Raw genomic sequence first — 27111 nt, 5'->3', positions numbered from 1 at the left:
CCTTCTTTCTTGTGACTCAGAGCTTAAAATGTGGGAGTTTTAACCAACTTCCACCACACACTTCCTTTGCTTAAAATTACTGATATTTTTAAACTTCATTAGCTGAAGACAATACTCCCCACATACACCTTTCTGCTATTGAACATGAAGAAGCACAAGTGGCTAACTTGGGCTCATTTCTCATCCCAGTTTCGTTCCTTACGAATAAAGAATCTCTTTCAAGCAGTCAAAAGTTCCCGCCTTAAAGAAAACAATGAGCAAAGGCTTGAATGTGTGGAGGGTTTCAGTTATAAGGAGAGGCTGGATAGGCTGGGACTTTTTTCACTGGAGTGCGGGAGGTTGAGGGGTGACCTTGTAGAAGTTTATAAAATCATGAGAGTCATAGATAACATGAATAGCAAAGGTTTTTTTTTCCCAGGGTAGGGAAGTTCAAAACTAGAGGGCATAAGTTTAAAGCAAGAGAGGAATGATTTAAAAGGGATCTCAGTGCCAACGTTTTCACACAGAAGTGGTGCATATATTGAATGAGTTGCCAGAGGAAGTGATAGATGCAGCTGTAGTTACAACATTTAAAAGACCATTTGGACAGGTACATAAATAGGAAAGTTTTAGAGGGATATGGACCAAACACAAGCAAATGGGACTAGTTTAGTTTGGGAAACCTGGTCGGCATGTATGAGTTGGACCAAAGGGTCTGTTTCCATCCTGTATGACTCTACGACTCCTGTTCAGCCCTTGCTCACCTGTAGCCTATATATCCGTCTCTTATCCTGGATCTGCAGTGGATGCATTGCCAGCATCTCAGTTAGGTGGATTAGAAATGTTAAATTGACCGGCGTGTCCAGGGATGTGCAGGTTAGCAATGAGAACTGCAGGGTTACAGGGACCGTAGGGGGTTTGGGTCTGGGAGAGGTGTTCCTCAGAGGGTGTGTGTGGACTCAATGGACCAAATGGCCTGCTTCCACACTGTGGGGTTCTGTGCTTCTATAATTCTCTCTGGGAGATGTGGAAAATGTGGAGCTGCTGGTGTCTGATGTGCCAGCCCATTGTGACAGTAGGAGAAGCAGGGTTCCTGTGCAAAATTTCTAAATTCTATTTAACATGTCTGGCCTTTCTGAAAGATCTGTTGCTAGCTCTCCAAGCGGCTGGGCAAGACGCTGTCGCCTGGTTGAAATTAGGTTTTAAATTTCTAGTTTCAGAAACACTGCAATCATATCAGTGAGTCTGTTCAAACACATTCTGTATCACAAATCCCAAAAAGTACAGTGCTGCAAAGCTTACCCCTAACTTTTAACGGAGAGCGAGAGCAAAATATTGTTCACAACACAGTTCAATCCCAATCAGTATTCCACGTAATATCCATTACTGGAAAAAAATAGATGGCAACTGCCCTTTCTTTTGCTATTTTCTTTTCTGATGGAATGAGTACTCAAGGGCTTGACCTGGATATCAGTTGGAATAGATAAATACTTCAGATGATAAATGAAACAAAGCCCAAAGTGAAAGCACAGTCCTACCCTTAAATGGTTTTGATCGGTAAAGAGAACAAAAATATGCAGAAATGTGAACATCAAGTATTCCAAGTGTGCCCCCATATGCCTCTTCTTTCCAGAACAGTTTTGAATCTGACAGCAAGAGAGGGATATCTGTGGATTTTTTTTTGGCTGCCTTCCTGCATAAATGCATATGTAATATAAAGCCTTTTCTTTCACTTGTGCATACTGTCTCTCCCACATATCATAGACGTCAGATTCTGGGTGCAACAATTATGAAAACCTGTGACTGATTAATCATGAACTGTGATTGATTATTAATTTAAAATACTGCTGTCAAGGAATAAAAGACCAAATGTAATGGGATTCTGAAGGTTGACACAAATTAACTTCATCGGAGCTAGCTTCCCTAAGGATTTCATATGTGTCTTACATTACTGTATTTGCTAAAACTTCCATTCTTCACATTTGTCATGAATGCATTCATTAAAATGGCTTCTAAAACAATTTACAACTTAGCATATCTTTTATATGCTTTGGTCCTTGAGGCAATAATGTCAACTGTGCTGAAGAAGATGGTTACTTATCCAGCATCAATGTTTCTATTCAGATGCTATGCAGTTCTCCTTCTTCTCTTTGTTGCTTCAGCTTCTCCCTATATTACACCTCCTAACTCCTCTTGCCTCATCAATATGGTCAGGTTACAAACTGCACAACAATGTGGTCTTAGCTGAGTATGTCACATCCAGCAACAGAGGCATAAAATCTCACATACTTAAGTGCTACACTGCCCAGAAATAAATGTTTGTGAAAAAGATGACAGCTGGATTTATAAAGCAATGTTCCCGTATTATTAGCAAGACATTGTTTATAGCCTGCATGCATTACTTTCTGATTGAAACAAACAACAGTTTTCCATATCTGGCAATAGAAGTGAAAACATATTATAACTTGTACAGATATTTGTTAAGCTGCAGAGAAATACAATTGTTGCCTCTGACTGAGACAGACATGCTTCAAAAACCAAATGTCTCTTTCACAATGGTACTCATGCAATGAAAATTGTTGGTTTGGTGATGGCTGGTTACTTGTCTATTGAGGATACACATATTCAGCCCGTCCTGCTTAATGCACCCTGTAGTGTCCCAGTTTTAAAATGACTGCAATTCACTAATGGACTACTAATGGACATTAGGATACATTTCTCTCTCTTATTTCCCTGAAGAGTACTGACTACTCCTTATTTTTCTGGTATACCTGCATAAGAGTAAATGTGCTGTAAACTGTCGAAATTATAGTAATAGCAGGATGACGCATAAGCTTTTAGAATTAATGTCATCAAAGATCTGAATACATATTAATTTAGTTCCACAAATCTCTTATCAACCCCAACTGCAGCAGCAGATTTGGGTATCGCTGCATGCAAAGTGGATTTGATATAATTCTGTGACAGAGAAAGTCAATCGTTAATGTAGAAATGAAAATACAAACAGTTACCATCAAATCAGCAAATCTTTCCCCTTTGACTGTTTAGATTCAGTGTACACTATTATTTTCGCTCCAGTTGTTGAAGTTACAGTGGGCAGACTAGGCCTGTGATGCCACCCACAGAACATTTCAAAAAACTGCATTTCTCTGTGGGGTTGGATTTTCTTCCTGACTTTTTCAGGACTTAAAACCATTTTCAAAAAGAAAACCCCTCCACTGCAATACAGTCACAACATACATTTTTTGTTTTGTAGAATTGTGTCTCAAGTTCATGATTGTGCTAGGATGGGCACACTAAATAATGTTGAAGTGATGGGGAAGATGGAGTGAAACATCTTCTTCATGTCATCAAGGGAAGGTTTCCCCTGAACTTTAAACAAAAAAATGAATGAACCCATTAAAGAAGTATAGCTTTATGATTTTTTTACAAGTAACTGAAACCTTGAATAAAAATGGAAGGTACTGGAAAACTCAGCAGATTGGGCAATATCTGTGCAGGGAGAACAAAGTAAACAATTTTTGTTTGGAACAATTGAAGTTGCAGAAAACCTTGTATTCCCAGCCTTCTCAGAAATTTCAGAACTGAAAACAATTCCTATTCTATACCCTCCTGTAAATCATTTCTCTGACAGGATTACCCAGCCCTGATATAATCGCCTCAGTTCTGTCTTTCGGTGTCACTTTTAATCATTGTCAGTGCTGTTTTCATTTTATTGACAACACAATATATGACAGATGACAGACAGCAAGTCTATAAATTAATACCTTGGTTCGGATTTCTTCTTTCTTTGCTGGCAAAGCAGCTAGTGACAACTATAACAAGCATCAACATCTTGTAAGATCAGTTGCTGAGAATACAGAAAGGTTTAGGACTATCACACAGGGTGAGTTAATCAATGATTATTGGTTATAGATTTCTCCGACCTCTGTTGGAGATATTCCAACAATCCAGGTTGTAAAAAATGACAACATATCTCCTGCAATTGACTGAGAATTCCAAAGGAGAACACCACAGTCAATGATAATTCCAAATGAGGAAGTGCAAGAGGTTTTCATACCAGTTTACAATACCCTTCACTAATAATCAGCATAATTGATGACAGTGACAGTTTGCTAACACTGTTCCTCCCCATTTTAAAGTCTCTATATATCCATAAGGCACAGATCATGGGGAAAAGCCTGAGATTAATAGCTAAGAAAAGGAAATATGTTGATGAGCTGCACAACCACAAATTATTCATTGCTGTGATCTTGATTCCATTGATTATTCCCAATTCACGAGAGCAGCCTCAAATATGAATATGCTTGTCAAGGTACCCCTTGTTATTAGTAAATAATATTAAATGTCTTAATTTACCCTCCTAAAATACACTCATCAAGGAGTCCCAGCAATCGTTTACTCATTTTTTCCTTTTGTATTGTTCATCCAATGCTTTCCATTCATGGGACGTGGGCAGTGCTGGCTGGGCCAGCATTTATTACTCATTCTTAAATGTCCTTCGAAGCTATGTTCTTAAACTGCTGCAATTGACTTAATGTTGGTACAGCCATAATATCGTAAAGGAGGGAGTTCCAAGATTCTGATCCAGAGATACTGCAGGAACAACAATATACTTCCAAGTCAGGATGGGGAGAAGCTTAGAGGGGAACTTGCAGGTGGTGGTGTTCCCATGTAAATGCTACTTTTATCCTTCTAGGTGGAAGTGGACATGGGTAGGAGGGGACTATTGAAGGAGACTTAATAAATTTCTGCATTCATTTTGTACTGCTTCGAAACTACTGCTTCGAAGGTCAGGAGTAGAAGAAATAAATGTTTTTGAATGTGGTGACAATAAAGGGGCTGCTTTGTCCTGGAGAGTGTCAAGCTTCATGAGTGTGGCTGGAACTGCAGTCACCCAGGCAAATGGGTATTATTCTATCGCATTCTTGGCTTGTGTCTTAAAGGCAGTAGGCAGACTTTGAGCTTTCAGGAGGTGAATTACTCATTGCGTCATGTCTAACTTCTGACCTGCTTGCATAGTCATATTATTGATATGGCTAGTTCAGTTCAGTTACTAGAAAATACTGGAATACTGACAGGCCTGGATAGAGTGGATATGGAGAAGATGCTTCCACTAGTAGGAGAGATGAGAATTTGAGGGAGCAGCCTCAGACTTAAGGTCAACCCTTCAGATTTTAAATGAAGAGGATTTTTTTCAGCCAGTAGGTGGTTGATCCATGGAAGTCATTGCTGCAGCGGGCTATGGAGGGCAAGCCATTGAAGTATTTAAGACAGAGATAGATAGGCTATTGATTGGTAAATAGGATCGAGTGTGATGGGGAGAAGTAGGACAATGGAGTTAAAAAAAACATGACAGCCATGATTGAATGGCTAAGCAGACTTGATAAGCAGAATGGCCTAATTCTGCTCTTACATCTTATATCGTCTTAACATGGTAGCCCCGATGTTGATTCAGTGATAACAATGGCATTGAGTCTCACAGTGATGATTAGATATTCTCTTGGTGAAGATGGTCATTGCCTGACACTTATATGGTTCAAATGTATAATGTGCTTATTGGGGAAAAAAAAACACCTGAATCTTTATGATCAGGAAGTTCACAGGTTTAACAACTAGTCTGTTTAACCAGTCAATCTCAGGTGGTATGGCAATAGAAACAGAACAACTGACATCAGTGTGTTTGAATTGAGGAGAAAACATAATACCAACCAGGATATTTGATCAGTGTGCATATGCTCTACAAAGATAGTTTTGAGATTGTTCCTATCACCCCCAGAATCAAGATCTTGAAGCTGCTGGGATTTGTGGAAACATATAAATCATGATTTCCAAGGGACAAGGAAAGAAAATAAGAAAAAAAAAGCTATGATTTAACACAAACTTCCTGATTTCTGACTGAACATCAATATTAAGGCACAGAACAAGTTAGGCACCATGATCTGCTGAACTCTTTTACAGCACTTATGCTTATGGGACCATTTACACAGAAAACCTCCATGCTAATACTAAGACTGCATCTTTGAGAGGCATAAGACACATCTTACTAAAAGCTATAAATCAACTTCAAGTACATGTACCCCTTGTTAACTATATCCGTTGTGAGCATGCATTAGCTCTATCTTTGCCAGTTTTTGAAATCCCAATTGTAAATGAAAAGAAAATAAACTATGTACCTCAGCAAATTGACCAAGTAATATTATAGCTTAGGTAGTGGCCAAGAAATCTCACATCTTAGCTTATCAGCAACATTGTAAATTAACACAACCATTACTTGGTGGTAAGTTCCATTAATAAGTTTACCCAGTAAAATAATCCCACTCCATTATGAATGTGCCATCATCTATCAATTAATGCCAATAATTAGGAGAAAGTGCTGGAGATCAGAGATAAAGAGTGTGGTGCTGGAAAAGTACAGCCGGTCAGGCAGCATCCGAGGAGCAGGCGAGTTGACATTTTGAGCAGAAATGAGGGCAAGGCCTAAGGGGGCTGACTGATAAATAGGAGGGGAGTGGGGTTGGGGGCAAGGTAGCTGGGAGTGTGATAGGTAGATGAAGTTGGGGGTGAAGGTTATAGGTCAGAGAGGAAAGTGGAACGGATAGGTGGGAAGGAAGGTGGACAGGTAGGACAGGTCAAGAGGGCAGTGCCGAATTGGAAGGTTGGATCTGGGCGAGGGTGGGGGGAGAGGAAATGAGGAAACTGGTAAATTCCACTTTGATGTCGTGTGTTTGGTGGGTCCCAAGGCGAAAGATGAGGCATTCTTCCTCCAGGCATCGGGTGGCTAGAATTTCTCAGTGGGGGAAACCCAGGACTGGCATGTCCTTGGCGGAGTGGGATGGTGAGTTAAAGTGTTCGGCCACAGGCAGTGAGTTTGTTTAGTGTGGGTGTCCAGAGATGTTCTCTGAAACGTTTTGCAAGTTGGCGTCCTGTCTTCCCAATAGAGAGGAGACTACGTCGAGAGCAACAGACACAGTATATGACATGTGTGGAAGTGCAGGTAAATTTCTGTTGGATGTGGAAGATTTCTTTGGGCTCTTGGACGGAGGTGAGGGGGAATATGTGGGTGCAGGTCTTGCACGTCTTGTGATGACAGGGGAAGGTGCCAGGAGTGGAGGGTGGGTTGGTGCGGGCATGGACCTAACAAGGTCTCTCTGGAATGCAGATAGGGGTGGGGAGGGAAATATATCCCTGGTGGTGGGGTCTGTTTGTGGGTGACGAAAATGGCAGAGTATGACGCAATGTATGGGGAGGTTGGTGGGGTGGAAGGTGAGGACTGGGGCGGGGGTGTTCTGTCCTTGTTGCGATTGGAAGTGCGGGAAGTGGAGGCGATGTGCTAGAGGGCATCATCAACCATGTAGGAGGGGAAAATGCGGTTTTAGGAGGAAGTGTAGTCCAGGTAGCTGTGGGAGTCATTGCCAACTACTGCCAGGACACTGGCCATCTCAACCTGTCCACCCCCCTCACCCACTCCAACCTCACAATCTCGCAATGCATAGCCTTCCACTCCCTTCGCTCTGACCCCAACTTCACCATCAAACCAGCAGACAAGGCGGTGGGGGGGGTGGCATAGTGGTAGTTTGGCACACCGACCTCCATACCGCTGAAGCCAGACACCAACCCATGAACACCTCCTCCTAACTGCACCCTGAACCATGACTGCACCTCTCAATACCAAATCAGCATCTCCCAGACCATCTACAACCTCATCACTCAGGGGATCTCCCACCAATGGCCTCCAACCTCATAGTCCGGGAACTCCACACTGCCGGGTTCTACCTCCTACCTAACATTCACAAAACTGACTGCCTCGGTCAACCCATCATCTCAGCCTGCTCTGCCCCACCAAACGTATCTCTATATACCTTGACACCATCCTGTTCCCCCTTGGCCCAAGAACTCCCCACATACATTAGGGGTATTACACATGCTTTCCATCACCTTCATGACTTTTGTTTCCCTAGCCACCAATGCTTCATCCTCACCAAAGACATTCAGTCTCTGTACACATCCATCCGCCATGATGATTGCCTCCAAGCCCTCCATTTCCTCCTCTCCCACCGACCCAACCAGTACCCTTCCACTGATACTCTTATTCATTTGGCAGAACTGGTCCTCACCCTCAACAATTTCTCCTTTGAATCCTCTCACTTCCTCCAGACCAAAGGGGTAGCCATAGACACCTGCGTGGGCCCTAGCTATGCCTGCCTCTTCCTCAGGTATGTGGAACAGTCCATTTTCCACAACTATACCGGCAGCATCCCCCACCTTTTCCACCACTACATCGATGACTACCTCGATGCTCCTACGAGGGGTTTGAACAGTTCATCAACTTCACGAGCACTTTCCACCCTAACCTCCAGTTCACCTGGACCATCTCAGACACCTCCCTCCCATTCCTGACCTCTCCATCTCCATTTCCGGTGACCGACATGACGCGGACATCTAAAACAAACTCACCGACTCCCACAGCTATCTGGACTACACTTCCTCCCACCCTGCCTCTGTAAAAAATGCTGCCCGTTATTCCCAATTCCTCCGCCTCTGCCACATCTGCTCCCAGAAGAACCAATTCCATCATAGAACATCGCATATGGCCTCCTTCTTCAAAGATTGCAATTTCCCCTCTTATGTGGTTGACGATGTCCTCCAGCGCATCTCCTCCACTTCCCACACCTTCGCCCTTGAATCCCAACCCTCCAATGCAACAAGGACAGACCACCCCCTAGTCCTCACCTTCTACACATCATCCTCTACCATTTCAGCAGAGGAACCCACCACCAGGGATATATTTCCCATCCCTATCTGCGTTCCAGAGAGACCATTCTCTCTGCGACTTCCTTGTTAGGTCCACGTCCCCCACCAACCCACCCTCCACTCCTGGCACCTTCCCTGCCATCATAAGAAGGGCAAGATCTGCATCCATACCTCCCCCGTCACCTCTGTCCAAGGACCCAAAGCTCCTTCCATATCCGGCAGAAATTTACCTGCACTGCCACACATGTCATATACTGCGTCCATTGCTCTCGATGTGGTCTCCTTTACACTTAGGAGACAGGACACCAACTTGCGAAATGTTCCAGAGAACATCCAGGGGCACCCTCACTAAACAAGCCCACCGCACTGTGGCCGAACACTTTAACACGCCCTCCCACTCCGCCAAGATCATGCAAGCCTTGGGCCTCCTCTACCACCAAACTCTAACCACCCGACACCTGGAGGAGGAACGTCTCATCTTCTGCCTTGGGACCCTGCAACAACATGGGATCAATGTGGATTTCACCAGTTTCCTCATTTCGCCTCCCCCCACCTTACCCCAGATCCAACCTCCAACTGGGTACAACCCTCTTGAACTGTCTTACCTGTCCATCTTCCTTCCCATCTATCCACTCCACCGTCCTCTCCGAACTATCACCTTCATCCCCACATTTATCTACCTATCGCACTCCCGGCTATCTTCCCTCCAGCCCTGCCCCCACTTATCTCTTAGCCCCCTTTGGACACCCCCTCATTCCTGATGAACAACATACACTCAAACCATTTATTTACCTGCTCTTTGGATGCTGCCTGACCGGCTGTGGCTTTCTAGCATCACACTCTTTGACTAATGCCAATAATTGTTAACTAATCAGCAGCATCTTTAAAATGACAATATTCACAATGATTACAAATAAGCCATTTGAAATAGAAATCGGAAGAAGACAGCAAAACACTCTGGCCAAAGATTTTTCAAGTTTCATCAAAGAACTTGATTTTTCACTTATTATTGCTGAAATGAAAAAAAAAATGCACATTTGTCTTACCGACTTTCTTCCTCAAATCTTTGTCCCTTCCTTGAAAGTCAATCAGGCTTTTCTGAGTGTCCTCAGTGATGCGTCTGTTACCTAAACAAAGGCAAACATAAAATAAAAACAATGCACCCCACAGATTACAATTAATTGTAAGATTTACTCTTTACAATTATTACTACATATCCAACAGGTTGTCTTCTTAACCATGCATGTGACGACTTGTTAGAAATCGCAATTTGTTTTAGTAAAAGCTCCCAATGCTGTACAATGAAGAAACTTCCATTCTTTTTTCTCATAAAGGGTGGCAATAACCACTCTCACTTTGAGAAGATATTATATACCTCAAGTCACAGCAGGCTTCTGAAGTTGACAGGGGCAACAACAATGGTGTCTCAGCTGTGTTTAAGACACATGGAAATAGAAACACTTCCAAAAGCCCCTTTTCCATTGAGAAACAAGCTGTTATTTCATCTTTGCTGCCACTGAGAAACTCAGGGGGAATTGTGACCTGAATTTAGTTTCTATATTACTTTTATGTGTATGGCACATTCAGACTAATACATCTGGAAGCAAAACTCCCTCTCTTTACTTGAAGACATCAGAAATGGTATGACAGCTGAATAATTTCCTCTGCATTTCTTAGGCTTTTGTACTGTTTAAATAAATGCATTCACCACTGTCCAGAAATTGTAAAGCAAGAGTGGGCAAGTTCTATGTCCAACATGCTGTCCACAAATAATCTTGTCTACTCGAACATTTTATTTCTGATTACCCTCCCTAGCCAGATTTATGGTGGAATAAAATACCACATCAGTATCTGACGTAATACCTTAGTCAGCACTGCTATGCAAACAATGGAATGCAAGTATTGAGATATTTCATGGTACTTTACAAATAACTCTGATGTACAAGAGTTTGTACTTCAAAATACTGGAAAAAAATTTGGTCTGTTTTTGTTGGCATTGCATAAGGGAGAAATGGCCATATTATCAGATGAACTTCATATATGTGGTTCTTAGGCAGTCTAGTGGCTCAGCAGTTAGCACTGCTGCTCACAGTGCCCGGGATCCAGGTTCAATTCCAGCCTCAGGTGACTGTCTGTGTGGAGTTTGCATGTTTTCCCTGTGTCTGTGTGGGTTTCCTCCCAGTCCAATGATGTGCAGGTTGGGGGAATTGGCCATGCTAAATTACCCATAGTGTCCAGTGATGTGTAGGCTAAGTGGATGAATCATGGGAAATGTATGGATAAGGTGGGGGTGGTGAGTATGGGTAGGATGCTCTTTGGAGAGTTGGTGTGGACTTGTTGGGCTGAATGGCCTGTTTCCACACTGTAGAGATTCTATGATTTAGGTTTAATACCTTGCTATAAATTGACTAAATTTTCAAATAACACAAAACTAAGAAGAGTAGTAAGGTTGAAGAAGCAAATCAGGCGTTACTGCATACGATTTGACAAAACTTATAAGAAAGTAGAACAATGGCTGCTGAAATACAATGCAGACAAGTGTGAACAACTGTGCATCGAAAGAAAAATTGGGTAGATGCCTTATACTCTGAGTGCTATTTAAATTGTTAAGAGTGAAATTGATAGAATCCTAGCAAATTCACATACAATATATCCAACACTGCAGACAACAGAATGTTGTCCTATCTTGAATTCATTTTTGCTTTGAATCTCGGATTGTCTGTATCCCTTCATCCCATTAGGCTGATTCCTGACAAGTATCTGAGATAAGACAAAACTTTGAATTTGGCTTTTCAGATTTGAGAGGATAGAGCCAAATAGCCCATGAGACATTTTATACTGAGAACGTAAATCCAGATTAGCCCTCTACGAGGTGAGGATAAGCGGAAACAGACTCAAGCTCAGAAAGGTAAACTTAGCAATACAGAAGTTGAATACTGTTTAAAAGAGAGACCTGTTCCTAAAGAGTTTGGTCTTGCATTCATTAGGACAAATACAACAATATCAAATTTCAAACAATCACAATGTTTGAACATTAGCCAAGGCAAACTGTTTTACGTTGGTCTGATGTAATGGCAGTACAAGTTTTATTTTCCTCTAATAGGATACTTTCATCAGTCAAAAAGATATTTTAACAACCACACAATGAGCAATACGTATGAATTTCAGTATCAATGTGCTGTCATGCCTGTTGGTTGTTTGTTCCAATGATAAGTTGATCAAATCAAACATGTTCTAATAGGCAGAGCACAAACCATACAAAACCAAACCATGGAGTCATTAAGCCCATGGAGTCTGCTTCACTATTCGAACATGGTTGATATGTTTCTGAACTCCATTCTTCTTCTTTTTCTCCACTCTTCATCCCCACACTAATCAAGAACCTCTTTACCTCTGTTTAAAAAACACTCAATGAATTTCCCTCCACAGCTTTCTGCAGCAATAAGTTCCACAGATTCACCACAATTGTCCTCAGCTCAGTTCTAGAGGGTCATCCCTTCATTCAGAGACACTGCCCTCAGATTCTAGTCTCTTTTCTAATGGAAACATCTTCTCCACGTCCACTGTAGCCAGGCCTCTCAGTATTCTGTAAGTTTTAATCAGATACCTCTCCCGCCTCATCTTTCTAAACTCTGAGTATAGACCCAGAGGCCTCAACTGGTCTTCATATGACAAACCCTTCACCTCCAGAATCATTCTTATGATTGTCCTCTGCATCTCCTCCAAGGCCAGCACATCATTCCTTAGATATGGCACCCAAAACTATTCACAATATTCCAAATGCAGTCTGACCAATTGGGATATTGTGAGCAGTATTGGGCCCCATGCTTGTAAAAGTCCAACACAAAGTGTCTACTAATTGATATGACTCTGGAATTGAGTAGCATTTATCAAATAATTCTGAGTGCACCAACAGCTACATTAACAATGAATCTAAGATGATAAGTTGAAGTTGAAACATGGCTCATTTACTTTTGTTGGAAGTGGCATACATTCATGTACAGGGTCCTATTCTCTGCAAACAAAATAGACATGTTTAAGCCTTTTACCTTTCTTGAATTATCTAGCACTGGCACTCCATATTTCCCTCAAATAAAAGGAAAATACCGCAAATGTTGGAAATCTGCAAGAAAAACGGAAAGTGCTGAAGAAACTCAGCCAGTCTGATAGCATCTATCAAGTTCTGAATAAGAGTCGTGTCTCAAAATGTTAACTCTGTTTGTTTCCCCACAGAAGCTGCCAGACCTGCTGAGATTTTCCAGCCCTTTCTATTTCTATTCTCCTCAGATCTCTGTCCCTTTGTACAAGGCAATCCATCAACAAAAGTCCACTTGCCAATCAGTCAACACCATGTTTTCCTGTAGTATACATTGTGGAGATTGTTTGAAATTTTACAATCTTTCATTTGTCCTCATGAATGTATGATGAAAATCTTCAGCAACGTGTCTTTTTTTTTCATTAGTAAACTTAAGCGAGATAACTAGAAACATATTCCTCACAAGTGAAGGATTTAACACATGAAATAGGGTTCCATTCAGAATAATGGAGGATAACTCCGAGAATTGCTTAATAAAAATTCATACAGCACAATGGATGGATGAATCAAGATGGCCTAAATGTTATTTTCCTCATCGATAATTTAAATCGATATGGTATAATCTTCAAGATCTATCTTAGAATGCTGTGATTCCACAATACTATTGGCCTCATGCCTATTATGACAATATTAAGGTAATTTCACTTTGGATTTCCACAGTTGGCAGAGGGAGAAGACTTCCATCCCATTAGCCCAAGACAGATTCAAACCCAGTTGCCAGCGGTGGAAGAAAATTGCACTAATCCACTGCTTCACACAGTTGCCCTGAAGCATGACTCAAATATTTGGAACATTGTACTTGCGGGGGAAAAAAAGAATTAAATATGCCATTACTAATTTAGACCTGGAATTAAAAAGAACAATATATTTCCAGTGACAAATGTAGGCTCTTGGCCATGGCAGTAGATACTGTTAAATGAAACGAGCCATCAGAATATATTAGTGAACAGGTAGACAGCTGACAAATCACTGGCTCATAATAAAGTACTCTTACAGGATTAGGAATAGAGACAGAACAAGATCTGGAGGGAGAGAGAGAGCACGCACAGACTTCTGGTACTGCTGAATTAATGCTGTGACAAGCCTTAAGCTGAGACCTAATGCAATTTGGTGATAGTGGGATTAGTGTTCAGGCCAGCAAAAGCTGTATTAAGCATGTCCCATGGTGTACGATGTAGTACATGCTGTGTAAAAGCAGACACCGTGTGCCATTTGGGAGTTAATGACATTTGTACAGGATCTTTTACTTTGTTTGAAAAATCTGGTTCCCCTGATATTTTGGGAGGATGAGGTTTTTCTTTGGGGTGCCCTGCTCACACATCACTGCCTGTCCTGCTCCCAACTAGCCAAAGCCTGTTCAGAAAAACCCAAGAATGAGTCAATCAACATTACTTGCTCCATCAGGGTAAGAAATTGGCCTTGGCTCAGTGTCTCCCCACAACAAAAAGTGCTAGTGGCATTGGGAAAATTAAATCTCTAACTCCCGTCCTGTGCAGAGCAGCACTTTGATATTTTACCACATTGTTAACTTTCTACTGCCTACATGTGACACTTATACCAATTACTTGATATTGTTCCCATCTGAGGTGCTGGACAAATGAATTCAGGAACTTATATCACTCAATACAGTTTCTACTCTCCTCAGGTATCAGCTGTTTTATACACGACTTGTCTGCACTGGAAAGTACAGACGAGGCCATCTGAACATATCACATTAATATGGCACATATTCAGGGATTGTCATTGATGCAAACTGAAACCAGACACTGTCATGCAAAAGTATAGTTTTCTCTGTCCAGAATCAATCATATAAATACAGCAGGTATTGTAACATGTGAAACTTTGTGCTTGGAATTTGGTTTTTGTTATCCTGTACTATCTTCAGTACTTTTGTGGTTTTTAATTATTTGTTTGTTTTTAAAGCATTTTAACAGCATTTGACACAACAAGGAAGTTAGAGTCCTGAATTTAAATAAGCTGTTCAAGCAGAATTTCTTTAAGCATTCTGCATTCTGCTGGAAAAATATTTCATTCGAATTAAACAATATCTCCATTTAGTATTGTGTGAAGTTTGGAGGTGGCAGTTCTCATAATAACCCCAAACCTCCCCATAGTACCCTGATCTCACCCATAGAGTAGTTTAATAGTCTTTTCAGAGACTGTCATAAAGTGTTGTTAGGTTAAATCTCTTTGAAAACAAAGGCAATAAAGTATATTTATTTTCATGCAAACATTGTATTTCATAAACATGAAGTAAACGTAAAAGAAGTGATCTAATAGATTCTTTCTCATTTTCATCCAAATTTTCTAAAGGTTAACTTACTCTGTAATTGTACCGTAACTGAAATAATTTCTTATGCCAACCCCCTGAACCACTTGCAAGAGTCTTTATATCAACTCTGCCTCAGAATTTTGCAATTTAATCATATCCACCAAATCAGCACTTAATTGCTCTGCTTTGATAAAAGGAACCCCAAATTTCAAATTGATCTTTACAAATGCCTTTGACAGTAACTTTTTAAACCCATGACCTCTGACACAGAGAAGGACAAGAACACCCCAGATGCCTGGGAACACCACAACCTGCAAGTTCCCTTCCAAGTCACAGCCTGCAATGTCTTCACTGCCACTTGGTCAAATCTATGAAATTCTCCCTTACTAATAGCACAGTGGATATATCTAAGCCCACTTGAAATGGTAACCTATGTTTTCTCTTTCAAATGTACATTTATTTTTTGTACAACGAGTATTTGTACATATTATTCACACCATATACAGTGGAATCTACTTATTGGTTAATCATGTTTAAAAGGTAGAAGGATGGTGGGTGTTTACGGGATTCCTTGTAATGCTGTGTACCATGTGGATTAGATGGATCGGATTCCCCAGTGGAGCTGAGGCAGCAGCATTAGAGCTCAGAATATATTAAGGATAGATTGGGGTTATAATCAAAGTGAAAGCCTGCCAACTTCAGCTAATTACAACCTCCACTCACCTGTACTTGGTTCATATCAATAAACAGCTTCACCAGGGAGTCATTGTACGATATACTCAAAATGCACGTTTTTTTAAACCGTGTTAACTGTTTACTGGTCTCCGAATAACGTTTGCTTGCATTCTGAATACTTTCTCATTTTAGATTTTGTAAAAGAAAATTAATTCTAAATTACATTAAATGTGGTGCACTTCAAGTTGAGATAGGAAAAGCATTGTATGAAAGATCCATACAAAATAATGCAACTTTGTGAAATTTGCCTGTGAGTGCCTTGTATTAACAATTATCATGCAGGATAACTTAAGGACAGTAATTGATAGGTAATAGCATCCAGTAGGAAAATGTCTAAACCCTAAAGTAAGAACATATCTGTTGCTATCATTAAAGTGTTATTATAAATTAGTAAGTTCATTATTAGAGGAAGAACAGTACAAGCAACAATAGATACAATAGTGATATTTGCCAACAAAATATTTAAGGCTGGGAGGGTGGGATAAGAAAACCTAATTTTAAAATAACTGTAACCAATATTTTAAAGATCAAATGTAAGTCGGAGAGCTGACAACTGTCGGATTTTGCAGTAGAATTGGGTATGGACAATGAATTGGCTGAAGTGGAAAAGAAAGCAATAGGTAATTGTTTTGGAAGTGATGTCAGGGTGGGGAAAAATCAAGTTCCTGAAAGATGTGCTATGAAGTTCAGTGCTAGGAAGTTTATTTTTTCCCCATCTTTATGCATAGATTGAATTAGACACTGAAATCCAAGACCAGCTGTTAAATTTTCCAGATAAACAAAACATCAAAGGGCAAGAGGAGACAGATTCAATATGCAAATGGAAAAATCAGTGGAAAGCAACATACAAAACATGAAAGTACGTATGACATGATATTGGCATCAAGTAAAAATACACTGTAAATTGCACAAATGCTAAAATTGCATCAGTAGAAGATGTGGGAATGGTCATAGTTTTTGCACTGAACACGTGAAATCAATGCACAGAAGTAATAGATGACAAACACTCAGTGATTTCATTAGTGACCATATGTCAAAAGGAAAATTTTAGTATGTCAGAACTGTGTTCAATTTTTGACCATTAAGATGTAAGGCAAGACTTTAAACTTTGAGGCAGTGCCTCAGCTTGTTATTCTGCACTCTTGATACTATTCTTGGTAAACTGTTGACCACCTATCTCCTTCCCTCATTGGTTGGACAGGATGTACTGAGATCTGCTGGTGAAGGCATCTGGATATCAGCTGATGACTCTGGTTTGTTTAATATAATCATATCAGACTGTTGTGTAGATTGGTTCATTGAACAGCTTTCCCAACCTTAGCACTTGTGCTGAAGGTTTCCATCTCCTCCCTCAAGGCTTATCCTCCTTATCCACCCTTCCAGACCATGTATGGTAACTGCATAATTTTGGGAATTCAGTGATACAGTGACTAAATTCGAGTTTCTCTCCTGTGTGAATCATAACCTGCCCACTTTCCCTGATAGCAAACTTTAAGTCTTTCAGAGACTGGAATGGTATTCCAACACACTGACCTGTCACTTTTAAATGTCTTCCTTTAAAACTACGTGAAAACAAAAAATATTTTGCTCTATTTCTAGCCAGAGATAAATAAGTCATATGGGCAATACAAAGTTGGAAAATAAAAGCTAAGCCTGAAGTAAAGAAAGTTACAGTGGGAACAGCAATTCAGGAGAATGGGAGCTTCGCAATTGCTCATTTACTGTGAAAGTTCTGCATTCAAAAGATTGTTTCAGTTCCTCTCTGGCACATGCCTCAGTTAAATCTCCAGGGAATCCCTAAAGTTGAAAGTTTTAAATTACCTTCAAATATGAACGTGTTTGTGTTCTAACAGTGCCAGCACAATGCACATGTTAAATTAGTGTTCTGTGATGACAAAAGAAGAACATCAATCCGTAGGTTTCTTAAAATTTGTGGGAGACACAAGATAATGAGTTTGATATTCATGCCAGTATGGACTAAATGCCAGATGTCACTATTTCAGCAAGCTTCACAAATGGAGTTCTTTCATCTGTGAAAATTTCATGATGATACAATCAGTAGTTACAGAAATATTTCAGACATGGCAGACAGTTATGGGCTAATCTATATAATACTTCTCTGCTGGCCTATTGCATTTGATTGGTCTGCAATTATTTGGGTGACCTTCTCAGTTTCAGCTCACTTGCAGTTCAGCACATGCCTGACCATTCCTTCTTCCAAAGTCTGAGATGACAACATCAGTCCCTTTGTTTATTAAGAAATTCAGAAACAAACCTCGTCACTGTCAGATTTGTATTTCGTCAATAATATCTTACATCTTCTCAGTGCAAAACAGCTATCGATTGGTCGGCACCATTTTTCTCTTTCACAGGCTTCTTATTAACGGACTACATTGATACTGGAAAATGTCACAAAATAATCTGCCAGTGATAAGCAAAATCTGAGTAAATTGTGTGCTTATTTAGTGTGCTTGATTTTTAATGATTCTCCGAACTGCAGAGATGTATAATGCTATGAATTTATTTAATCAAAGTAAGACGATAATTTTAAGTCCTTTCTGAGAAATGTGTGCCTGGTTCAGAATGGCACACATTATAGATACATAACAGCCAATTGCCAAATTTGTGAATGATTTAGTGGACTATGAAAAAATTGTACAATTTTAAATGAGCAGTCTGCATTAAGTTCAAACACAGAAAAGTAAAAACTGAGATTATTATCCCACATGCCACTCCAAACTGATTAGGCTTTGACACTAGATGACTCTGGGAACATTTTGTCATGAGGCTGCTATATATCATTAAAAATACCCAGACAATTATACACTCAGCATACTATCACTGGTAAAAGAATGGCTTCCACATTTGAGAACAAAAAAGTTACAGCACTTCAACAGAAATCTCTCGCAATAAACATTTGAAATGTTTGGGGGTTTGACCGGTGATAATTACACACTAATATTATTTTCATCAACTTGGAAGGATGCGATTTATGCTGTGGTTATGAATTTTGCCAAAAAAAACAGAGGCGGAAAGAGATTGCTCGGTTCAGGAATATCCCATCTAGATACTGAAACAATATATTTTTTTATTTTAAAAAGCAAATAAAAAGTGGATCCTGAACATTAAAACGAAAACAGAAGTTGCAAAAAAAAACTCAGCCGGTCTGACATCTTCTGTGGATAAGAAATAGAATTAACACTTTGAATCCAATGGCCTTTTAGAATACTTCTTCAAAATATTAACTCTGCTTTCTCTCTACAATGCTGCCAAACCAGCTGAGTTTCTCCATAAATTTCTGTTTTTGTTAAAAATTTCTGTCTATTTAGTGTGCATTTATTCAGAGCACAGAATAATTTGATGCATTCGAAGGTGGGAATAGGTTTCTTACAAAAAATAAAAAATAAAGAGAAATAGGTCAATACTTATTGAATTCTAGTGGCATTATCACCTCAGCTTGCTTAAGTAACAGCTCCACAGTTTGGTACATTACAATGGACAGAGACTGAAGTCACATGCTAAGTATTTTGTCACAGAAGTATAAAATGCAGAAAGGCAGCACAATTCCAACATTACAGAGATGCAGAAAAGACGTAAACAATGTTTATGTTTTGCTATGTTCTTGATTCTCCTGTTTCCTGCAGAACAGCCAAAAATGGAAAACTGCAGCTGAGTGAAACACAGTATGTGGGTGGGCACGCAACAGAGATCTGCAGCTGAGTGAAACACAGTATCTGACTTGTTTTTCATCATAAGCACTGTAACAGGGCTGCCTATGAGGCCCTTGTTGACAGCACTCGATTTAGCAGGCGGGGCACCAGAGTTGCACAACAGAGATTACTGCATTGGCCCTTCAGGTAAAAGGAAGGTTGATCATGTATATTTTCATAATAATATTTGTTGGTTGAACATTGCCATGTCGTTTTCAGTTGCAGAACCATTTCACTGAGCACATGTTGCTCGTTGACTGCTGTGGCAAAGACATGGGAAACCTATATCAGTTCTGGTAGTGCAGCAGCTTGGAAAAGACTTTACAGAATGTGGAGTGCCTAATCTCAGCAGTGACCTAATGAGATGGAGATAAGTTGAGGCCAAAAGCTTCCTAGGAAATGGAAAGAAAGCTACAAAAGAAAGCCTGGCCAAGATGTATTTTTTTAATCTCCTAAAATCTGTTATAAAGTCGATTTTCATGACCATAGGAACAGATTTTAGACAAAGTCTTACCTAGTGACCGAGTTTCAGTTGAATAAAGAAACTAGAATGCTTATTTGTGTAAAATATTGACTAATGATTGCCTGGGAATGGGTGACTGATTGTAATCTCATTAAGAGTTCAAATTATTAATTTCTAATTGTAAATATTAGAGAATCAGACGCCAGAATCTGAGTACTTTAGATTATGCTAAGATTCTGTAAAGGACAATGAACACCTGGGATGATTTGCAAAGCCCATCATTCCTGCATCTGCAAAAGTTAAAGTTGTCTTCTTTCCTAATCTCCAAGTATCGTGCCAAGCTATAAGAGGAGCATTGCAATTGTGTCCTCGTAAAGTATTAACTTTATGATGGATGAATCAATGGTGCAGTACGTTCATGCACGGATGTGCAGTAATGTGCACACAGAGGTGAATATCATTACTATGATTCCCTTGACAATAAGCTCCCGATTTCAACCATCTGGGACAAGTATCAAACAAAACAGGGCTCTTACCCAAAATGGAGGGAAATCAAGCAATGAGTAAATCAGGATGCCAGAGGTTGATAAATATAGAATATAATGGATACCTGTGAATGAGTGACAGCCTGTGCTTTGGATGGTTTATGCATGGAATAATAGATACCCAGGAGAGAGTTACAGGCTGGAATGCTTTTGACAATTTCTTGTTCATTTTTGTGTCTTTATTAGCTTACAATAGCTCTCTGTGCTGTAGGCCATGGATGGGTAGTAATGACCATTCAGAAAGATCAATTACCCAATTGTTCCCAGTATTAAAAATCATTTTCTGTTGTTAATGATGCAATAATATGATCAGTGAATAATAAACATTAATTGTGAACTGTGACACTAGTGAGAAGGCTGCTGATTAATTTTCTCTTTGATGAAATTAAAGCATTTTTTCTAAGGAAGGGAACTTAATTAACAAAGCACTTTCGAGGTAACAGCCTAGAAAATTAAATGTGCAACACCTTTCTTAAAGACATAAAATGCCTAAAAGCAAAATGACAGACAGTGTGCTCATCACTTCACACTGGATGTGTACAACCCACCATATTGGCTAAAATGCCACCATATGTATTCAAGCTGTGCCACTGAAGTTGACTGCTTCATGTCAGTGTCACTAACCAGTCTTTATTGCCAATGTTCCAACCCCCTTGACAGATGACCTTCCTCCATCGTATCTCGTGCCTGCAGTTCACCAGGAAGAAACAAGTGAGGCCAGCAGACCAAAGAAATATAGAGTGGTTATATCATAGAAGGGGGCCATTGGGTTGTCATGTCTGTGTTGGCTCTCCGAAGGAGCAATTCTCCATGTCCTTCACCTCTGCCTTTTTTCCCAGAGTCCTGCAACTACTTCTTTCACAGGTAACAATCCAATTCCCTTTTGCATGTCTCTGCCACACTCTCATGCAGTGCATTCCCCCTGCAAGATCTCGTTACTTGGAACAGTTATTGCTATTGCTTATTTTACACAAGTTTCAGTTTCTCCCGAATCTGCTTTGTCCAGAGCCCTCATGAATTTGTGTTTTTGCCAAATCTCTGTGATACTACTGCCAGTCACTACAGGGACATGACCGAGATCATATAAAAGTTGTGATGAAACTCAACACCTTGGTCCATATTTTCAGTCATAAAGAAATTCGCCACATTTAGTCACTGCATAGTTTCCTTATTGATCCTGTAATTAGGATTTCATTGCAATAGTTTTTTTCGAAGTGAGCTTACACCTCAAATTACTAGAGTTAAAGTGAACACATGCAATCAGATAGGCATGAATCAGTGGAGTGTGAATGTGATCTTCCTGATATCTGTAAATAATCAAAGGCTGACTTCTGCTTCCAAGAGAATAGTTTTTTTTTTATTTATGATTGTAGCCTTCAGAGCAACAGAACTCAAAAAGACACATCTACACACTCTTCCATTAACTCCAGCATTCAAAAAGAAATTTTGAATAAATAATTTGTATGCATTTAATATGGTTTATTTTATGTATGTAATTAACTGGTTTTAATTTGTTGAAGCCACAATGAAGAAAAGCAGTTAATTAGTACACCACTTTTTATTATTCTGAGCCTTTTCCAGCTGATGAAAGAAAAGAACACATCAGAGTTGATCAGGAAAGTCACGGATTGTCACTCAGAATCAGATAAGGCGCCATGGCAGCTGTCTCTATATAACATCTACGCGGCTAATTAACGTGATAAGACTAGTGACACGTGAATATCGTGAGGAGTTTAAGTATGTGACATCGCCTCCAGTCCTATACGAAACCTGCCATGCTGCCTTCATCAATCGAGCATAATTTTGGATAGTTACCCATAATCAGAAGTGCTTGTAACTCTTTGGGGGCTTGGTGAGGCTGTCGTAGGAAAATTCTGACAAACTGTCAGTTTCGTCAACTATTACTATTACCGTAGAGAATAAGTTCAGTCAGTTTTTTGTAGCTGCTCAACATCTATCACAATGAGTAACCCCTGGCGCACCTACTCCAGTTAGCAATCCGAGCTCCCAATCTACTCTGATCAAAAACGCTCATTGTCTCTCTCCCAACGAGCTCCCAAACGGTAACACAATCCCTTCCACCTTCTCCAATTAGCAATCGCTGACTCTATGCCCGTCGGCAGTGCCTGACCCATCTACCCCAATTAGAAGCTCTAGCTGCCCCCACCTTTGCTGAGTAAAAAACAATTCCTTCCCCCACCCCCACCAAGCCCAACTAACAACCACATTCCCACATGCACTCCAGTCAACAGTGCTTCTACTATGGAAATTAGATGTAGAGTGAACAAGAAGCATCACTTTTCATGATGTGCTGACACTAATATTACTTGCATTCATAGATGATTATGCTGAGGTACTCAGCCTTCACAGAATTCGCTTCTGTCCCCCGGAAAGTCCTCACGGAGAAACTTAAATCAAAAAATATATATAGCCATGTTCAATCCTGCATTTCCTATTTAAAAATTGATTAGCTGACAGTTTTAATGAAGCACAGTTTCACAAAGCTTAATTGACAATATTCCAGACGTGAGAAACAAAAGTGCAACAGAACTTGTTGTTTCCAAAGTAACTTTGTTTCCTACAATGGTAGCCCTGACAAAGGAAAGTTCTTCTCTCTTCCTAAGGTTGGAATTTTACTAGCACATTGCAGTTCCAATGTGGGTCCACCACAAAGAGGTTTTTACCTCTGCTGGCTAATTAAGAGGTCAGCACAGAGCTTGCTGTCCAATTGAGGATAGTGGTCAAGTGGTTAGTCCAATCAGAAGGCTGGTTCCTCTGCAGCCTGGCCAGTGCCACCAATAAAGATGGCCGTTGTTGAGGCTGCAAGGAGCGGAGCGGGCACATCCACGTTCAGGACCCCTTGAAGGGCCACAAGGAAATGTTTTGCTGTACTGAGGCAGGCTGGCTAGCCACAGCACTCAGAGGTGAATGCTCAAGTGTTGATGAGTGTAGGGTGGTCATTTCAAGAAAGGAAGGCATTTTTCTGCTGGAGAACTGTTGTGAAGCTTCCTTTCTGGTGGCTCCTGCTACCACTTTACCATCTGTTGCAGCTAACCCCCAAGCATATCTCTTTGCTCTTGTATTCTCCAATTTTTTTTTGCCATCTTCCTCTCTTTCCTTCCCTCTCGCTATCTCTAATTTTGTTGATGTTGCTTTCAATTTTTCTTCATTGGATTCTTTATATCATTCTTTCTGTTTTTCTTCCATCTCTTTAATCTTGTAATATTACAAGTACCATCCACATTCAATATCTTTCAATAGAAACGTTTTCATCATTTTTTGTATACATGCATTTTTTTTTCCTCAAATGCCTTCCGTTTGTGACTTGGCTTAGTGATAATGGTCTTACCTTTGAAGCAGAGACTCTGGTTATATTTATATTTGTGGGCTACACTTCAGTCCTATCAATGAATGAGACATTAAACAGTGGACCAACTGGAATGTTCAAATGGACTGAAAAGAGCCCATGGTCCTTTATGAAACAAACAGGAATTTGCTTCATCCCCAGCCAACATTCATCCCTCATCCAACACCATCAAATTGATTAAAGATAAACTAGTGTTCCTCTCCTAATTGCTAAGGCCTTACCATGTGCGAATAAGTCACTGTGTTGGTGCACAAAGTAACAGTAACACCATTCTTAGAACTATTTCAATGACTCTGTCTTGTGCATGTGAAAAGCACAGTATAAATACATATCTGTCCTCTTTCTTTCACTCGCCAATCATTACAGCACTGAGTGGAGAAATGATGCATTATCTTTTTGGTTAAGAGCAAGGGCTTGGAGCATTAGAGGGGTGAAATCAGGGAAATTAATACAGAGACATAAACTCAAACATATAAAACTTGTGCAGACACAAATATATTCACTCTTACATTCAAAATCTCACAGGCAATTCAGAGCAAAGTTGCAGACTTTCCAACCTGTAAAGATAATTTAAAGGCAGAAATGCAGAAATTAATATAATGCTTAAAAAATGGTTGCCTTCTCTATTCTTGTCATTTCTATGCATAGGATTGTCAATGCATTTATTGTGATGAATTGAGGCCATCTTTGTACCATGGGCTGCTGCCTACTATTGAAAGAATTGAGAGTGTTCATATTCATTGCACATTGTGTTTTTACAGTCAGCAGATAGAAGACAATATAATCCCATCAGCCTGGATTAGATCCCACAGGCCCCATTTAACCTACAATACTACCAAATCTGCTATCTTTTCTTAATCTTTCTCTGAAAAAAATAACTTTAAGGTGATGACTCATACAGAGGTATGACTCTGCATATTTTAAAAATGTTCCAGCCTTTCTGATTGACCTTCACTGAAGCCACTGGAGAACCATCTGGAGGAGAAACGAAGGCTTCTTTTTTTACTTCCTAGCCCAGGAGCACCTCAATTTAGCCAACTCAGTGAGAGAACGGAGTCATATCCTGGAATCTTCCTGATCCTCATCACTGCCTCAAGTAGAGAATGTACTTCCCTGACTTGTAAGGTCTTGACATCTTTTTCATGAAAATGGATTAAGCATCCTTTACAGATGAACACTTTTGTAACTGAAACAATCTTTGTCTCCCTTTTTCAAATCCTTGTTCTTCATGCAGTTAACAATGTTATCCCCCATTTAGCCATTTTGATGCTTAAAAGTGTGCATTGTGAACCCCGAAATTTTTTTTAGATTAGATTACTTACAGTGTGGAAACAGGCCCTTCGGCCCAACAAGTCCACACCGCCCCGCCGAAGCGTAAGCCACCCATACCCCTACATTTACATCTACCCCTTACCTAACACTACGGGCAATTTAGCATGGCCAACTCACCTGACCTGCACATCTTTGGACTGTGGGAGGAAACCGGAGCACCCGGAGGAAACCCACGCAGACACAGGGAGAACGTGCAAACTCCACACAGTCAGTCGCCTGAGGCGGGAATTGAACCCGGGTCTCCGGCGCTGTGAGGCAGCAGTGCTAACCACTGTGCCACCGTGCCGCCCACACCACTGTGCCACCGTGCCGAAATTGTGAGCCTTTGGTATAACATTCCAGCTTTTGAATCAAAGTTGTAGGGTTGAAGCCCCACAGCAGAATGTCCTCAGTGTGAAGACTGGAATCTTCAGCTGTGAACTCTGGGGTAAAACCACATTGGTACTCATATCTAGTGGTGGCATTGGCTCCTTCCTTTCTTATCAGCTCTGGGAGCCCATGAACAAATGTGCTTGCCATAAAATGAATGCCAGCCCTTTGAATGTTAAGGAGATGGTTACCAACATGGGAAGATCTTTCACGAAATTCTTTCACTGCTTCATTATTCTTGAAGAGGAGAGTCCAGGAAACAACTGTTATCACTTACCCTTTGTTACAGCAGCCATTACTGATGCATTGCATGTAAACACAGTGCTGTTAAAAACTGTAAATGCCTTCACCTAAAACAATAACCTATTTCTGAATTTCCAGTATTTGTCGTTATTCTTTTGTGCCATTTCTGGTATTTGGTAAATATTTGCAGCTAAATTTGTTGAACAATGTTCAACCACATTTCCTTATTTTTCTCACAATAGAATGTGTTACTCTGTATTTTTCAGCACTCTATTCCCCAAATTCATATTCCTTCCCAAATCACTCTTTCTTAGGACTCTCCTGGAGACCACTTTCTTTGTTTATTTTCTTTATTATGCACAGGTTTTTATCTCAGGATCTTTTCAACATCAAAGGCAGAACATTTGTTGAGGTTATAGTTAAGTATGCATTGCAATTATTTCCCACAAATCTTAGTATCATTGCAAACATAATTAATAAAGAACTTGAATTTTAATACTACCATAGACAATGAAATACTTTAGATAAATTGGCATTAATAACACTGCCTCAAGTTTAGAGAAGAGCACTTAAGTGGCATGTTCTGCACTCCCAGTCACTTCCCGTGTGGCCCACATGATTCTTTGAGATGTGAAGTGGAATGGTGAAACCTTTGAATCAACACCATCCTGATGTCACACAGCCAGCTGGCTGATGCGATGATGGGATCCTAAATTTGGTTATGGCAGTAGATCACTCTGCAAACAACACGAGCTCTGTTAAAGATGTGCTCTGTACTCATAATATTTTCAATACCAGGCACTCAATTTGCAGGGAAAGCAATTTTTTTCTTGCCAAGGGTCTGGAAGTATTTTGGTTGTTTTTGGAGAGGCTATGGGTTTTCCCTGCATTTGCCAATAAGAGTTGTGACATCCTTTTGTAGATGTAGAGGATGAGGTGACCATTTTACACAAAGGCTGGATAGACAGGAAGACAGTGGTGGATGTATTTCCGGCTCTGCCATATGATTGGGAAATGTAGCAGAGCCTGCAGAGAAGGAAAATTCACACCATTCCTGGTGCTGGATTCATCCATGATCTTTGGTTGTAACAGGGAAGAAGCTGGAAGAACACAGCAAGCCAGGCAGCTTCAGGGAGGTGGGAAACTTGACATTTTTGGGTGGAACCCTTCTGACCACCTATGAAATAGTTGCTTACCAGGTCAATACACCCAGCAACATGGTGTGCACGTCCAAGAACACCATCCT

The 27111-nt window shown here is 40.3% G+C and overlaps 1 protein-coding gene across 4 annotated transcripts in view; it reads right to left on the bottom strand.

The window, feature by feature from the left end:
- Positions 1–27111, bottom strand: part of tenm2a (teneurin transmembrane protein 2a) — a 2790214-nt gene that overhangs the window by 1352889 nt on the left and 1410214 nt on the right. For all 4 annotated transcript variants that reach the window (XM_072590496.1, XM_072590497.1, XM_072590504.1 and 1 more), the window contains one exon: positions 9780–9860. The gene's annotated coding sequence lies outside the window, so the exon portion shown is untranslated. The remainder of the gene's footprint in view (positions 1–9779; positions 9861–27111) is intronic.

Source organism: Chiloscyllium punctatum, chromosome 20 (genome assembly GCF_047496795.1).
Source record: "Chiloscyllium punctatum isolate Juve2018m chromosome 20, sChiPun1.3, whole genome shotgun sequence".
Classification (NCBI taxonomy): Eukaryota; Metazoa; Chordata; class Chondrichthyes; order Orectolobiformes; family Hemiscylliidae; genus Chiloscyllium; species Chiloscyllium punctatum.
The sequence above is the reverse complement of the archived record's forward strand: the minus strand, read 5'-3'. Positions and strand labels throughout refer to the sequence as shown.